The following is a 14,698-nucleotide window of genomic DNA, read 5'->3' on the forward strand; positions in this document are numbered from 1 at the left end:
ACTGTTCTGTTACTTTTTTTGCACTCTTTTAATCCATTTGGCCCTCAAAATAATATCAGTACTTAAAGGGAATCTCTCACCCCATTTTTCGAGTATCAGCTGCCGGCACTGCCATCAGGGGCTTATCTACAGCATTATGTAATGCTGTAGATAAGCCCCTGATGTAACCTGAAAGATAAGAAAATTGAGTTAGATTATACTCACCCAGGGCCGGTCCGGGTCCAGTTTTGGTCCGATGGGTGTCGCGGTCCGGTCCAGCGCCTCCCATCTCCTAACGGTGATGTCCTCTTCTTTGCTTCCTGTCATGGCTCCTGCGCAGGTGCACTGCTCTGCCCTGTTGAGGGCAGAGCAGAGTACTGCAGTGTGCAGGCACCGAGAGAGGTCTGGCGCCTGTGCACTGCAGTATTCTGCTCTGCTCTCAACAGGGCAGAGCAGTGCACCTGCGCAGGAGCCACAACAGGCAGCAAAGAAGAGGACGTCATCGTTAGAAGATGGAGGCGCCGGACCGCAACACCCATCGGAACAAGACCGGACCGCCCCCCGATGAGTATAATATAACTCATTTTTCTTCTCTTTCAGGTTACATCTGGGGCTTATTTACAGCATTACAAAATGCTATAGATAAGCCCCTGATGGCGGTACTCGAAAAATGGGGTGACAGATTCCCTTTAAGGGAGAACTCACTCCAAAGTTATATTTGCCTTTCTTAGCTACACACCTGATCTATAACTTTTAATTGTTTAATTAATTTCATATATCTATTAACTTTTACAAAGTCTTAAAAAATCTTTAAAGATATTGGAAAACTAAACGTGTCCATGTTTGTTCCAAAAGTAAATTCCATTAATTCATGTTCATTTGAAGCTGTCAGTTTCCAGCAAATCTTTTGTTCTTCCGATTTGCAAAGTTAGTGATAGTCATATGATATTTTCAAGCTATAATAATGCATCACCTTTCCGAAACAAATGCATAGCTAACATTTATACTTTGTATTCTGAAGCATATTTACTTCTCCACAAGTTATTCAGTGAGACCACAAAATTATATTAACTGGTAAATGGAATTCTGTCTCCTGTACAATACTTCACTATTGTCTAGACTTTGATCTACTTATGAGGTTTAGATGAATTAGAAACGCTGCTATGGAATTTCCCTCTCAGATCAGCAATATACTGTATACACATAGAGTAAGTAAATATTTCAGCGGTTTATTAATCAATCAAAGTAAGCACATTTTATAGCTAGAACACATTTACACCCAGTGTAAGCACTACGTGAATTATTATTCCCCCAGAACTAATAGTGTATAATTATTTTAATGTCACTGCAGCACTTGCTTAACCAAGTATTCAGTTCAGCAGTGCCATTAATATAACACACAGGGCTACTTATATTGTGTGTAATATATATCTCTGCAATCGTGTCCAAATGTATTAAAAATAGAAGAATATGTGTGCATCACTCTCCCCTCCAAAAAAAAATAATCATAATGTCACATGTACCCAAAAATCCTCAACCTGTAAAAATCATGCCGTGTCTATATTGATGAAAAAATGAAGCTGGGTCTCAAAAGAAAGAGAAATCACACCAATTGTTTTACATTTTTTATAGCATTTTTTTCAAAGCCATAAAGAAAAAAAAAAAAAAAAAATATGGTATCACTGTATGGGTATGTGCACATGCTGCGGATTCTGCATTGGATTTGGCCTCTGCGAATTCGCAGCAGTTCTGCAGACAGTGTACAGTACAATGTAAGTCTATGTGATTTACAATCCACAGTGCACATGCTGTGGTTTTTTTCACTGCGGAAAAGCTGCAGTTTTAAATCCGCAGAAAGAATTGACATGTCAATTCTTTCTGCGGATTCCGCTGCGGTTTGCCACCTATTCCATTGTACAGGTGTCAAACCGCAGGGAAAAACCGCGGGCCAATCCACAGGTAAAACCGCAGGTTTCTGACTTGTACAATAAACATGTTGTCGTTTAGATAAAGCCAGCTTTGCTTGTTAAGCAATTGGTTCGAGAGCAGCAGCAGCAGTTCTAGCAACACCAGCAATTACAGCAGCAGCAGCAGTTATAGCAACACCAGCAATTACAGCAGCAGCAGCAGTTGCAACAGCAGCACATGGCTCTCCTGTCAGAATCTGTCCGAGCACAGAAGGCTGAAGTAGGAGATTACGGAATGTTTGGGAGTAGCCATGGCAGTCCAGGCGCTACTAAATGGACAAGTCTTCTCAGTCTCAGATGTGTTACACCTGGTGCAAAAATGTCTGCAGCCTGAGACCTGCCTTCCTGTATGGACTTTGGAAAGAGTGATAATGGGCTGACTCATTCACTCACTTTCTAAGTCTATGCAAAGCTGGGTTGTCCAATGAGATCCCCAGAATGAAGATGACATTGTGAACCTTGTGGAATGATACTTTGCTGTGGAAAACACTCTGAGCAGTTAAGGGAGACTGAGGTCACCGTTCTGGGATATGCAAAAAAGGGTCCCAAAACCACATGTGAAAGGCTTCCAAAAACCTACGAGTGGTCAGATGCATCTCTTATCATTGTCTGTTGAAGGTTTTATGAACTGGGTCATGTTTAAGCCTAATGTTCACTGGTATCAGAACCTATTGCTTGCTCCATAGTCTGACACTGCTCAAATTTTGCACATCCACTATACATTGCAGTACCACACTCTGGTGAGGGATCTCAGCTAGGCTAGATGATGGTGAATAATGTTACTGTGACTGGACTCCTGGAACCAGTGAGTTTGGTGACCCTAGTAATTGCAACATTTCTGCATGTACTAGTCTCTGGGAAGGGAGTGGAGGTAGGGTGTATCCATGAAGATGTCTAGAACAATCTTATGACCAAGGTCAACCTACACACACACACTATGGGTCCTTGTTCCGTGAAGTGGAAATGGTCAATGTCTTATTGCATGCTATTGCTATCGAACAAGAATTTTCTTTATTCTGGGACTTATGTGCTAAAGCTGTAAGACCCACTAGTGTTATATGCTGCCAGAAGATGGCTATGGTAACAAGGTCACATGATGTAAATGGTAAATTTCATTTCATTGTACTAGCTAGAAAAGAGGAGGAGGAAACATCTCCTGAAGCCAATATCCCTGACATGGAGAAGTCCCAAGACAACTTTGAGTCTGCCAAGTTCAGGTTCTTTACAGTAAATGGTACTCTGGAAAATATGTGCTAAATAATGTTTACTGGGAGCCAGGCAACAATAATTATTTTCCACAATTGATAAGCCATAATGACTAATGTGTGGAAGGACCAAAGTAAAGGGTCATGTAAAAGAACACTTCCTCAAGACTCCAGATGCAAAATCCAGGGTATAATCGATTAACTTAAGTGGGATCATTTAGACCTGGGGATTGGGTACTTGTATTAGTGCCCACAGTGGAGAGTAAGTTCCTTACTAAATGGCAAGTACACTATCAGGTAGTGGAAAAAACGGGAGAGGGCAACCATAACGTACACCAACCATGGAAACGGAAGCCCTTCCCCATATATTTTATCAAAATTCTGATAACTAATTACCCATGTTATTTGTGTCAGTAGCAAATGGCTGTTAAGTAGCCAATCATGACAAAGTGGACTTCCCTATAATTCCTTGCAGCTGTCAAATCACATATTATTACTCAGCCAATCAAGAGGGACTATAAAAGCATGTATAAAAGCCAAGGCATTTTATGCAGCAGCCATTTTAGGATGATTTTAGAACACTGAGAGTGTGTCAGAGCTCAGTATTTAGTAATAAAACGGTATGGCATTGTACAAGCACTCAAGACAGCAATGTATTGTATAACTGCAGAAGTGAAGCAAATAAGAATTAAGTAAGCAAATAATGCCGATTAAAAAATATAGGAGAGTAAAATATAGGATAGATCCCAGCAGCAGTGCTGGACTAGTGTGATGGATCAGTGATATGTTGTAGCTGGCATGTGTCCTGCTGCAGTTGAATTACAATTACAATCTTTTTTTTCAAACTGAAATCAGTGTCAGACGCTTTGTTAACTTGCCACAACCAACTGCACAGAGTTTTTGTATTCCTTATGCAAATGTTTTTGTGATGTGGCAATAATTGCTTATTGGGCTCTCTGTGCATGTGTTGTGACTGTCACACAGCCATGACACATGCAGCTGCTGCATTAAACTGCTGATTATCTGTAGCGCTCCAGGTATCTGGGTTCCCGATGCAGCTATTCGGAAACCGCTAAAACTATTTGGATAAGCAGTTAAGCAAATGGGTTGAATACTTCTGCAAGCTACTGTATAAGGAGCATAAAGAGGGCAAAGAAGAATACCCACATATGCTTTCCATACAAGATTTAGCAAACAAACAAAATACGTGTCTCACAGCACTCATAGACTTAGTGCATGTCAATCTAACCTGCTCAGTATGAAACTGATGCCGAAGAGCCTAGTCATTCCAATGTGAATCTGTGGCCCTGAGGTAAAACTCAGTACAGTACTGTCTTCAGCAGCATGTCACCCCTAGCAGAGGTCTTTTAATTTGTTTTCTGCAGAAGCTGCAGGGTAAGGGTTGTCACAAAGAAGACTTAAGGCCTCAAAAATAAGTAAACTGTGAAGAGTTTTGGATCATCACAGGTAGGTAAAAAGCACAAGCCTGGGGCCACTTTGCTACAGGGGAAATGAAGACTTCCACATGCTGGCTCTTAGTACCAGACTAATGTCTGGAAAACCTCAAATTTAAGCAACAGCTTTCCTTAAAGGGAGAAAAAACATGTTAACCTTGGTTTAGAATAGATCAGGGGAGGTGCTGCAGGTACATGAGCCTGAACAGTTTCATGGTGATGAAAGTTCACTGCCAAATCCTGAACTAACTGGGCCACATTTTGTACCTGATCCACTACCATTTGGAGTGGATCTATAATTTGTTTTGGGCTAGATATAATGTAATTGTGCATTGCCTTCTCTAAAATGGCTACTGTGCATAAGCCACTCCATTTACCAGATCCTAGTGGTTTACTTGACTTTCACCCAAGTACAGGGATCTGGACTTACACAGGGACCAATGGGTAGGGGCCACAGAGCCAGCTACTAGCCAATGGCACAGGATGGCAGTGCTCAATGAGCTGTGTCAAATCGAGAAGGACAGTTAAGGTACAAAGGCATTATTAAAAAGGATGGTCAGGATAAAAAGTCACTGTGAGACAACAGGAAAATGAGCAAACTGGACCAGCTTAGAGCTAACTGTATCTGACAGCAAGCAGCAGTAAGCGTGGAGCTTTAATAGAGGGTGGTTCTTACCAGTTGGTTCAAGCAAGATTACTCCAGCTGGACAGTACACACCCATACTGCCTGGGTGGATGGCACTAAATGTTTCATACATCCTAATCTCAGTGGATGGACATAGCCTGCACTGCCAAGATCTTCTGGTCCTGACTTCTCTTTGATCACTAGTGCCACCCGCTGAGTGAATTTGCCATCTTGTGACAGAATAGATGTCACATGAGCAAGTCCTGAAAAAAAGGTAACATATACATATTTTCTTGTTGAACCAGGTATAATATGTCTGTACCTGCACTGCTGACGAAGATTACAGGATATGGAGATTTTCTTAAAAAACTTTTACTTAAACAGATATTTTAAAGTCAGCACGCTTTGAAGTCACGCAGGACCTCTGCGATCTGGTGTTCAGTGAACTTCTGAAATCACAAATATAGTAGTGTAAAGCTGTGCGCCACTAGAGAATTTCGTGTATCGACATTGGACTGAAAAGATGTGATTATTGGAAGACAATCCAATGAACCAGGAAGCAAATACACTGCTCAGCAAAATAAAGGGAACATTATTTTATTTGCAACAGGCTGTTTGTGTTCCCTTTATTTTTTTGAGCAGTATACATAACCCAATGGGCTATTATATAGTGAAACATGGAAGTGCTAACAAAACAAGAGTGTGAATGAATCTTGCATGTGCATAGCTTTGCTATTCAGAGGGCGCGTCTTGATTCCTGATTGCGACTATTCTTGTGATAGGAGACAAAAACTAGTGGATATATATCGGTGTCAAGCTGCTTGCATGTTAGCTGGTCGAACTTTTATGTTAAGGGTCACCTCATCAAAACACCTCCCTCAGTTTTATTCACTTCTATTCACTCCCTTAACATACACATTCGACCAGCTTCCATGCTAGAAAGGCTACTCACATGCATGAAACCAGGGGAAGAGTCTTGAGGAGATCATTTGCATATTCCCAGTGCCTTCTGGGATAAGTGAAGAGTCTCCGCGAGCTCAACGATCACTGGGTTTTGGCCGTTGCAGCTGAAAAGAGGAAATCGGAGAAACCAGGGGAAGAGTCTTGAGGAGATCATTTGCATATTCCCAGTGCCTTCTGGGATAAGTGAAGAGTCTCCGCGAGCTCAACGATCACTGGGTTTTGGCCGTTGCAGCTGAAAAGAGGAAATCGGAGAAACCAGGGGAAGAGTCTTGAGGAGATCATTTGCATATTCCCAGTGCCTTCTGGGATAAGTGAAGAGTCTCCGCGAGCTCAACGATCACTGGGTTTTGGCCGTTGCAGCTGAAAAGAGGAAATCAGAGAAACCGCGCGCCTATCGGCGCGCGAATTTTGGCTCATCTTTCATCTTTTTAAGAAATCTCAAGATGGAAGAGGCCAGGAGCCATTTGGTGAGCTGCATTTCTTGCTACATGTTCACAGATTTACCAGTGGAAAAGCCAAACTTCACATGCCACAAATGCAAGCTTGTGACCCTGTTGGAGGAAAAGTTGCAAAATCTCGAAGAGAGGTTAGCTACGTTGAAGATCATTAAGGAAGGTGAAGAGTTCTTGGACAGAGCAGAATTATCTCTTCATGTTACAGAAAGAGAAGAAATTCGAAGTGCACCTGAAGAAACAGAGGAATGGAGACATGTGACCCAGAGAAGCAGGAGGATCAGGAGGCAGTCAGCACCCATACTGCTCAGAAACCAGTACCAGGCTCTCACGCAGGAAAACGATGAAGAAATACATCAGGATAAGACTTTGCCAACAAACAGCAACCTTGTACGCCTTCAGAGTCCTCCTGGATGGAGAAAGAAAAATGTTGTGAAGAAGAAACGGAGAGTGGTGGTCATGGGGGATTCCCTGTTGAGAGGAACAGAGGCCGCTATCTGCAGACCGGATATAACTTCAAGAGAAATGTGCTGTCTTCCAGGTGCAAAAATTAAAGATGTGTCTGACAGGATATCAGGACTCTTCAGACCTACAGATGACTACCCATTCCTGCTACTACATGTGGGGACAAATGACACCGCAAGAAACAACCTGGAAACCATCTGCAGAGACTTTGAAGACTTAGGCAAGAAAGTGAAAGAACTGGGAGCGCAGGTGGTCTTCTCTTCCATCCTCCCAGTGGATGGCCATGGAACAAGGAGGTGGAATAAGATTCTGCAGGTGAACAACTGGCTACGTCGATGGTGCCGTTAGCAACGATTTGGATTTCTGGATCACGGAGTGAACTACTTATACGATGGACTACTTGCTAGAGATGGGGTGCACCTTACGAAGACTGGAAAGCAGGTATTTGGAAGTCGCCTTGCTACACTTGTAAGGAGAGCTTTAAACTAGAACAACATGGGAAGGGAAGCAAAAGACCAGAAAAAGCCATACACCTGACAAATGCTACTGAGAACTCTGCTATTAGAAGTGGAAAGGAAGAACAAAGACGAAAGAATCTAATTAAAAAAAATATTGGAGAAAGAGAAACCAATCACAAACTAAAATGTTTCTATACTAATGCACAAAGCATGGGCAACAAACAAGGAGAATTGGAACTACTAACACAGGAAAAGAAATATGATGTCATTGGAATCACTGAAACTTGGTGGGACAATACACATGATTGGAATACAAGACTAGAAGGATACAACTTATTTGCAAGAAACAGACTTGATAAACGAGGAGGGGGTGTCGCATTGTATGTTAGAAATGCGTATATCTGCACAGAGATTGAAGCTTCAGAGACTGGGAGTTCTGTGGAAACTGTTTGGGTAAGAATACAAGGACAGAACAATGGAAAGGACACCATTGTAGGCATTTACTACAGGCCGCCTGTGCAAGCTGAAGATATGGATGAACTCTTTATGCATCAAATGGCCAAGTTCTCCAAAAAATATGACATAGTTGTCATGGGAGATTTCAACTATCCAGACATTTGTTGGGAATCTCTCTCAGGCAAAACTAACAGGTCAAGGAAATTCTTATCCTCTCTTGCTGACAACTTTATCTTCCAAAAGGTAAAGGAGAAAACAAGGGGAACTGCTACCTTGGATCTAATCCTTATAAACAGGGAGGAAATGGTTGAGGAGGTAAAAGTGGCTGGGACCCTAGGAGGTAGCGACCATGCTATTTTAGAATTTTGGATAACTAGAGGCGGAAGACCTGTGAAGACTCAGACGTCAAGGTTAGATTTCAGAAAGGCAGATTTTAAGGGATTCAGAAATAGAATTGGAGGGATCCAATGGCTGGATATCCTTAAAGACAAAAATGTCCAGGAAGGATGGGAAATCTTGAAAAATGAAATTCTCAAAGCACAGTTGTTAACAATTCTGAAAAGAGGGAAGAATAGGAAGCATTTAAGGAAACCAGGATGGATGAACACAGAACTTAAGCACATGCTAAAAAGGAAGCAAAAAATGTTTATAAAATGGAAAGAAGGAGGCATATCTAAAGAAGAATATAATGCTGTCTGCAGAACCTGCAAGGCACAAATCAGATTATCTAAAGCTGAAAATGAATTGAGGCTTGCAAGAGATGTCAAAAGCAATAATAAAGGATTTTGGGGATATGTCAAAAGTAAAAGAAAAGTCAAAGATGCTATAGGATTTTTACAGGATGAAAATGATGAAATGGTAAGACAGGATGTTGAGAAGGCTGAACTTTTAAATTCCTATTTTGCATCTGTTTTCTCTCAGAAAGGAAATGTAACATCAACTGTTATTCACTGTCCTATTAAGGGAATAGAAGAATCCAGGATATCTATAAACAGAAAGATAGTGAGGAAACACTTAGCTAACCTAAATGTATTCAAGTCTCCAGGTCCAGATGAATTACACCCCAGAGTACTGAAGGAGATAGCAGAAGAAATTTTTGAACCCCTCTCCATAATCTTTGAAAATTCTTGGAGAACAGGAGAAGTGCCAGAAGACTGGAGAAGAGCAAATGTTGTTCCTATCTTCAAAAAGGGGAAGAAGGTGGACCCAGGCAACTATAGGCCGGTGAGTCTGACTTCTATACCAGGAAAGATCTTTGAACAAATTATTAAACAACATGTATGTCAATACCTGGATAAGAATGAAGTGATTAAACAGAGTCAGCATGGGTTTGTAACTAATAAGTCATGTCAGACTAATTTAATTTCCTTCTATGATGGTATTACTGATTGGGTGGATCAAGGAAATGCTGTAGATATAGTATATCTTGACTTCAGCAAAGCATTTGACAAAGTCTCTCATACAATCCTTATTGAAAAAATGACTAAGTATGGAATGGACAAGGCAACTGTTAGGTGGATTCATAACTGGCTTAGTGATCGGACCCAAAGAGTGGTCGTAAATGGCTGCACATCCAGTTGGAAGAATGTCTCAAGTGGGGTACCACAGGGCTCTGTCCTGGGCCCTGTATTGTTCAACATCTTTATCAACGATTTAGATGAAGGAATTGAGGGTAAACTGATTAAATTTGCTGATGACACAAAGCTAGGAGGGATAGCTAATACTAGAGAAGAGAGAGAGAGGATTCAAAAAGATTTAAATAAACTGGAGAAGTGGGCAGCAACTAACAGAATGGTTTTTAACAGGGAGAAATGCAAAGTACTACATCTGGGCAATAAAAATGAAAAAAGCATATATAGAATGGGAGGAATAGGGCTAAGTGACAGCACATGTGAAAAAGACTTGGGTATACTAATAGATCACAGACTGAATATGAGTCAACAGTGTGATGCAGCAGCAAAAAAGGCAAATGCAATTCTAGGATGTATTAACAGAAGCATACAGTCTAGATCACGTGAAGTAATTATTTCCCTCTACTCCTCTTTGGTCAGACCTCATCTGGAATATTGTGTCCAATTTTGGGCACCACATTTTAAAAAAGACATCAACAAACTGGAGCAAGTTCAGAAAAGAGCGACCAGAATGGTGACCGGTCTGCAAACCCTGTCTTATGAGGAAAGGTTGCAGGATTTGGGAATGTTTAGTTTGCAAAAGAGAAGACTGAGAGGAGACTTAATAGCTGTCTACAAATATCTAAAGGGCTGTCACATTGTAGAAGGATCAACTTTATTCTCATTTGCACAAGGAAAGACTAGAAACAATGGGATGAAGCTGAATGGGAGGAGACACAGATTAGATATTAGAAAAAACTTTTTGACAGTTAGAGTGATCAATGAGTGGAACAGGCTGCCACGAGAAGTGGTGAGTTCTCCTTCAATGGAAGTCTTCAAACAGAGGCTGGACAGACATCTAACTGGGATGATTTAGCGAATCCTGCTTTGAGCAGGGGGTTGGACCAGATGGCCCAGGAGGTCCCTTCCAACTCTACGATTCTATGATTCTATGATTCTATGATTCTATGATTCATTTACATTCCTGTTTTGTTGGCACGTCCATTTCTCACTGTTTAGCTGCCCATGCTAATATTTCTTCTTATCACCTATTAACCACTGGTTTAAGTTTTCATCTCCTGGTTCAATGGATTCTTTTCCAATACCCTCATCTTTTCAGTCCAATGTTGATCCACTAAGTTCTCGAGTGGCTCACAGCTTTACACCACTATAGCTGTGACTTCAGATATTCACCCAACACCAGTATGCATCCAATAGTTCGGCGTCACAAACAAAGTATAAAAATACAGACCGTATTGTACGGCCATAATATGCATAAATGGTCCCTAAATAGTGCTCCGTATGTCATCCGTTATCAGGGTGTGGCCGCGTACTTTTCCCATGTAAGCATCCGTATGGCATCCGTATGCTGAGAATTTCTCACAGGCTTGCAAAATGGACATATAATGGAGCCCAATGACAAGTTAAAACCCAAACGAAAGAATAGATCTATACACATAGAATGCATATATATACACTCACTGGCCACTTTATTAGGTACACCATGCTAGTAAGGGGTTGGACCCCCTTTTGCCTTCAGAACTGCCTCAATTCTTCGTGGCAGAGATTCAACAAGGTGCTGGAAGCATTCCTCAGAGATTTTGGACCATATTGACATGATGGCATCACACAGTTGGCGCAGATTTGTCGGCTGCACATCCCTGATGCGAATCTCCCGTTCCACCACATCCCAAAGATGCTCTATTGGATTGAGATCTGGTGACTGAGGAGGCCATTTGAGTACAGTAAACTCATTGTCATGTTCAAGAAACCATTCTGAGATGATTCGAGCTTTATGACATGGCGCATTATCCTGCTGAAAGTAGCCATCAGATGTTGGGTACATTGTGGTCATAAAGGGATGGACATGGTCAGCAACAATACTCAGGTAGGCTGTGGCGTTGCAACGATGCTCAATTGGTACCAAGGGGCCCAAAGAGTGCCCAGAAAAAATTCCCCACACCATGACACCACCACCACCAGCCTGAACCGTTGATACAAGGCAGGATGGATCCATGCTTTCATGTTGTTTACGCCAAATTCTGACCCTACCATCCGAATGTCGCAGCAGAAATCGAGACTCATCAGACCAGGCAACGTTTTTCCAATCTTCTACTGTCCAATTTCGATGAGCTTGTGCAAATTGTAGCCTCAGTTTCCTGTTCTTAGCTGAGAGGAGTGGTACCCAGTGTGGTCTTCTGCTGCTGTAGCCCATCTGCCTCAAAGTTCGACGCACTGTGCGTTCAGAGATGCTCTTCTGCCTACCTTGGTTGTAACGGGTGGCAATTTGAGTCACTGTTGCCTTTCTATCAGCTCGAACCAGTCTGCCCATTCTCCTCTGACCTCTGGCATCAACATGGCATTTCCGGCCACAGAACTGCCGCTCACTGGATTTTTTTTCTTTTTCGGACCATTCTCTGTAAACCCTAGAGATGGTTGTGCGTGAAAATCCCAGTAGATCAGCAGTTTCTGAAATTCTCAGACCAGCCCTTCTGGCACCAACAATCATGCCACGTTCAAAGGCACTCAAATCACCTTTCTTCCCCATACTGATGCTCGGTTTGAACTGCAGGAGATTGTCTTGACCATGTCTACATGCCTAAATGCACTGAGTTGCCGCCATGTGATTGGCTGATTAGAAATTAAGTCTTAACACACAGTTGGACAGGTGTACCTAATAAAGTGGCCAGTGAGTGTATATATATGTCTATTCTATGTAAATATATCTACTCTTTTGTTTCTTTATTAAACCTGTCATTTACTGTATCTCGCACTGAATTGCCGTCTTTTCTAAAGGACACTGGGTGCGTATTTCTCGCAAGTCACACATCTGATCCGTGTGTAATGCGCTTTTTTCCACACCCATAGACTTGCATTGGCTTACTGCGGTCGTAGTACGCTGACAATCGCAGCATGCTGCGATTGGCTCGGCCCTTAAAAAATTTGCGAGAAAAATACGACTGATGGGAGCTACCCCATAGAGAATCATTAGTCCGTGTGCAATGCGTTTTTTTAACGCCTCTCACTCGTCTGTATTTCTCTCTAGTGTGACGCCAGCCATATAGCAAAATGCTGACAGAACTCAATAAAACCATTTATATATACTTTATTTAATGGTAAGAACATTTTCACCCATTTCACCTACATTTTTTATTCTTTCTTTTAGGTGACCTCACTTAATTCAACTGTACATTTTAGGTAATCAAAGTATGTAACTGTTTTTTACTTTTTCATAAACTATAATTTATCATTGTTTGACGCACTCCCACATGAACTTTGACATAGCATGTGCTCTGCTTGGCAGGTATTTAAAAAAAATGCAGATAAAACATGTTAAACTTTCCACATTAGCTGTTAGGCTTTGGCCTGAGAGAGTGGTCCTGCATGACTTCGAAATGCTGCAATCTTCGTCAGCAATACAGGTACAGACACGTTATACCCAGATCAAGAATTGCTCTCGGTCTTTTGACCCGTGCCCTTCAATTGCAAAGGGGCAACTTTGTCAGGTGAGCATAATACTCCCCTATTTTCATCACAACTCATTATCAATTAACCCCTTAGTGACGGAGCCAATTTGCAGCTTAACTTGGGAGGAAAGACTCCCAAGGGTGGTCTGCACATTAATTCCCGAGCCAATTTTTACAATTCTGACCACCGTCCCTTTATGAGGTAATAACTCTGGAACGGTTAAACGGATCTAGGCAATTCTGAGAATGTTTTCTCATGACATATTTTACTTCACTTTATTGGTAAAATTTCTTCACTATAACTTGTGTTTATTTATGAAAAAATGGAAATATGGCGAAAATTTTGGACATTTTGCAATTTTCAAACTTTGAATTTTTATTCTGTTAAACCAGAGAGTTATGTGACACAAAATAGTTAATAAATAAGATTTCCCACATGCCTACTTTACATCAGCAAAATTTTGGAAACAAATTTTTTTTTGTTAGGAAGTTAAAAGGGTTAGAAGTTGACCAGCGATTCTCATTTTTACAACAAAATTTACAAAACCATTTTTTTTAGGGACCACCTCACATCTGAAGTCACTTTGAGGGGTCTATATGGCAGAAAATACCCAAAAGTGACACCATTCTAGAAACTGCACCCATCAAGCTACTTAAAACTACATTCAAGAAGATTATTAACCCTTCAGGCGCTTCACAGGAGCAGAAGCAACATGGAAGGAAAAAAATAACATTTAACTTTTTAGCCACAAAAATGATCTGTTAGCAACAATTTTTTTATTTACCCAAGGGTAACAGGACCTCAAAAGTTGTTGTCCAATTTGTCCTGAGTACGCTGCTACACTATATGTGGGGGGACCACTGTTTGGGCGCACGGCAGGGCTTGGAAGGGAAGCAGCGCCGTTTGACTTTTTCAGCCTAAAATTGGCTGGAATTGAGATTGGACGCCATGTTGTATTTGACAAGCCCCCGATGTGCCCAAACAGTGGAAACCCCCCACAAGTGACCCCATTTTGGAAACTAGACCCCCTAAGGAACTTATCTAGATGTTTGGTGAGCACTTTGAACCCCCTAGGGCTTCACAGGAGGTTATAACGCCCGGGCATGAAAATAAAAAATCATATATTTTTCACAAACATGATCGTTTAGTCCCCAATATTTTATTCTCCCAAAGGCAACTGGAGAAATTGGACCCCAACAGTTGTTGTACAATTTGTCCTGAGTATGCTGATACTTTATATGTGGGAGGAACCACTGTTTGGGCGCACAGCAGGGCTCGGAAGGGAAGCAGCGCCGTTTGACTTTTTCAACCTAAAATTGCTGGAATTGAGATCAGACGCCATGTTGCGTTTGACTAGCCCCCGATGTGCCCAAACAGTGGAAACCCCCCACAATTGACCCCATTTTGGAAACTAGACCCCCTAAGGAACTTATCTAGATGTGTGGTGAGCACTTTGAACCCCCTAGGGCTTCACAGGTGTTTAGAACGCCCGGGCATGAAAATAAAAAATCATATTTTTTCCACAAACATGATCTTTTAGTCCCCAATTTTTTATTCTCCCAAAGGTAACAGGAGAAATTGGACACCAAAAAGATG

The sequence above is a fragment of the Dendrobates tinctorius genome, unplaced genomic scaffold, assembly GCF_039654945.1.
Source record: "Dendrobates tinctorius isolate UK_male_01 unplaced genomic scaffold, ASM3965494v1 ptg000039l, whole genome shotgun sequence".
In the NCBI taxonomy this organism is placed as follows: domain Eukaryota; kingdom Metazoa; phylum Chordata; class Amphibia; order Anura; family Dendrobatidae; genus Dendrobates; species Dendrobates tinctorius.